We start from the raw sequence: 3,869 nt of genomic DNA, 5'->3' as shown, positions 1-3,869 counted from the left end.
ATTCCGCGGACACCTCGCTGCGCGGAGATGATACGGAGGTCCAAGTTCTACGAAGGGCTTTCTGAGGAAGAGTTGAGAGTGGAGGGACTTGTGACCTCCGAATCGTTGAGGGAGTATGGGTTACTCGCCTCCTTCCAAAATATCGAGCCAGTAAGTGGTAGGGGGCAGACTCAGGTGTCGGCTGACATCCGGGAGCAGATTGCCCTGGAGCTGTCTAAGGTGATCACCCAAGCTGCTCGGGACGAAAATACCTATCTCCTAGTTGGGCGGAGAGGTTCCCCGACCGCCAGCCGGAGGAAGAGGAGATCGAGGCTCGCCACGCCGTGGCTTACCCTAACGAAGGGGCTCTGGGGGCTAGTTCCTCCGGGAGAGGTAAGACTAGTTTTCGATTGATCCACACCCCCAGCCTGTCTGAGGTTTCCCGGACCTCTCAGATGGGGTTTGATCCCCGTTTCCTTAGGCTAGATCCGCGTAGGATACCTTTCGACAGGTACTGTGATAGGGTAGATGAGCTCCTCTGGTGTCTGAGTGATGGTAGTCTGCCAGAAGGTGTCATCATGGTTGACCCTTCTTCTCTCAGCATGTCCTTCCCGGACTTCAAGGAGTACGGGAGCTTCCTGGAGCAGGAAGCGATGTTTTGTTTTGCTCGGGGAAGGCCATCCACGTTTCTCGTGCATGGTCGTCCCTTTCAAACTTTTCTTTTTCTTGTTTCTTGTTCCCTGCTGGCGGGCTTGCTTGTGCTTTTATGTTGTTGATTGTCTTGTCTTCCGCTTATCTTCTTTCTCATTTCTTGTTGGTTCGTTAACCTTGCTCTGTACGTTTCTTGCAGAGTATCCCGAAGCCAAGATGTTGGGGAGGGTTACTTTGCTTATTAAGAAGGCTGCCACCAGCCAAGACCCGCCCACGGGGAAAGGACGGAAGACCAAGGCTGGTAGGGGAGGTAAGGCTGCCTCCCCCAAGAAGACCAGTGGCGAGGCGCAAGCGTCTCCGAGGGTAGAGAAGTCCCCTGCTGACGGGCCTTCCGAGACTATGACGGTCTCGAGTAGCAGTAGCGACGGGGAAGGGCTTGTGTTCCCCGTGAGGACAACTGGGGTGAGCAAGCGTCCCGGAGAAGATGCTGAGGGCGCTAAGAACAAACGCCTTAGACACTCTTCTCCTGGTCGAAGGCAACAACAACAGCAACGACAGCAAGCACAACTACAACAACAGCAGCAACAAGAACAACAGACACAATCACCATCGTCACAGCTGCAGCAACCACAACATCCAAACCGTCAGCAGCAACAAGGGCAATTACTTCTGCTGCCGCAGCAGCAAAAGCAACAGACCGGGGCCTTAATACCCCGCCTGCCTCCTCCCCCAGCTCAAAGGGGGCCCATCCTTCCGGGGTCTCCTACCTCTCAGACAACTAACCTTCCCCTGCCTGGCCTGAAGTTCCACTTCCCACGGAAGCCAGCCAGTTTCCCCGCTGCCCTCCTGGAGGGTGTAAGACGGGCCGATAGCTTTTTGAAGAGGCGGCTAGAGGCGGAGAAGGCGGTTACTCAGGGAAGGGCAGATAACTTGTCTGCCGTGAAGAGAGCTGAGCTGGCCGAGGGGGTGAGATCTCTTCACCCGGCCGGAGCGGTTCTGGATGGTCCAGCCCTGGAGAAGAGGCTGGTGCCTAGGCTCGGTCGTGCATTGGCGCCGTTTGGAGCTGAGATGATGGAGGACATGGCCCTGAGCTTATGCGAGCTCAATTCTGAGAAATGGGCCATCAGCTCCAGCAAGGACCCGCTGTTGCTGACACACGCTGTGAAGCAGCAAATGTCCGGGGTAAGCCGTCAGTTGTTATTTTTTGGGATCACTTGTCTTTTGGTCCCGCTTTAACTCATCCTGTTGTCTTTCCTTGCAGGCCTCTATGATCGCGGAACGCTCGTTCCGGGAGGTTGGTGCAGCTCTGGTTCAGCTGGAGGAGAGCCAACTGGCTCGCCAGGCCTTGGAGGCGGAGAAACAGAAACTGACCCAACAGGCCTTGGGGGCTTCGGAGAAGATTGATCAGGCCCGGCGCATGGCTGAAGAAGAGGCGGAGAAGAAATATCTTGCCAAATATCAAGAGTACCAGGCCAAGGCAGAGAATGAGTTTAGACAGCGGTCGGATGGGATTAAGACCGAAAACTCCAAGCTCCGGGAAGAGCTGTCCCAAGCCAAGGTGGAGAAAGATACCCTGGAAGCCCGCTTGCAATCAAAGAACGATCTCCTCCTTAAGCGGCAAGAGGAATATTCCACTCTTCAGAGTAAGCTGCACGAAGAGGAGCAACTCCATAAGAGGAGCAGGGATCTCGTGTCTATGCTTCAGTTGGGGCTCGCCGAGAAGGATAAAGAGATCGGGGCTTTGCAATTCACTGCCAGGGGGCATGTGACCGAGAAGCAATCCGTGCTGAACCAAAATAGGGAGCAGCGCAAGGCGATTGATTCTCTTAAGGGGGAGCGGGATGCCTCCAAGGCCGAAATGGAAAAATTGAGGGCCCAACTAACTACCGCGGAAGCACAGCTGGCAACCTCCGAGGCGGAGCGGTTGAAGGAGAAGGGGGATGCTGAGGTGATACTGAACAGGACTATTAATATATCGCATGTGGTCCTCATGCATCAACTCTGGAAAGTGAACCCGGAGGTGTTAGGCTATCTGGGAGATGATGCCGAAGCCATGAGGGAGAAGCTACTCGTGTGGGATCAGGGCCCAGAGGCGTACGTCCAAACTTATAACATTGACGAACGTGCTGAAGCTCCTGAGGCGGGAGATCCCAGAGAGGCGGGGACCTCTGAACCTTCTCATGACCAAATCCCTCCTTCCAATGAGCCGACTCCGCCAGCCTCAGCTGAAACAGATGCCCCCGAAGCTGCGGCCGTGGACGCTGTAGTTACCCCCAATGCTTGAAGGGGTTTTATCTTTAATTGTTTTTCATTTTGAGTTTTTTATTGCGGACATTTTTGCCATAATCATAGCATTCTCCTTTCTTTTCTACCGAGTTCTTTATTTATCTTTGCGCTTAGGGTAGACATTTATACGGTAGAAACTGTTGTAGGGGCGTATGGGGTTTTGGTTCCAACGGCCAAAACCTATGCACTTCCCACTTGAAGCTTTAACGGATGATGTCTTTCCCCACGTAGTTTCTAGGTTACGAAGGTTTCCTGGTTCCAACGGCCAGGCTCCTTTCACCGTACTTTATCTTTCCTGAGGCAAATAGCCAATCCCGGGACTTGTAGTTATACTGTTCGCTGGGATTGCTAAGGTGAGTCGTTCCATTGTTTGGAACGGGAGTTCTTTTGGTGAGCGTCGCTAGACTCAAGGTTAGATCTTTGCGAAGCAAAACTAACTGTTGTTGCGAACCTCATGGTGGCTGGCTTCAGGGACCTGGCATGGAGCCCTGCGAGGCTAGATCCGCGCGAAGCAAAGCTTTAGAGCGCTCGCGGATCTTGCCATCTTTTGCCTTGCGGGATCCGGAGCTGGAGCATGCGAAGCAAAGCTTTACAGCGCTCGCGGATTTTGCCATCTTTCGCCTTGCGGGATCTGGAGCTGGAGCTTGCGAAGCAAAGCTCTACAGAGCTCGCGGAGAATTCTGCAAAGGACTTGTCAAGGAGTTGGGGGTGTTTTGGCGTAGCTCTATGAACGTGCCTCAACTCCCAGTCCCGTCCATCGCTGGGCTACACATGAGATAATTCTCATGATACATAATGGCAGGCATTTCCGTGGCAATTTTCACTTAAGCACATAATGCACATATGACACGTAATGCAAGCATGTTCATGGCAACAAATAAACCTAAGCTTAACAATTAAAGCAAAACAATTTAAAAACTTCAAACACAATGCTAGCACATAAGTGGTGTTCT

This window comes from Humulus lupulus, chromosome 9 (assembly GCF_963169125.1).
Source record: "Humulus lupulus chromosome 9, drHumLupu1.1, whole genome shotgun sequence".
NCBI lineage: Eukaryota > Viridiplantae > Streptophyta > Magnoliopsida > Rosales > Cannabaceae > Humulus > Humulus lupulus.
The sequence above is the reverse complement of the archived record's forward strand: the minus strand, read 5'-3'. Positions refer to the sequence as shown.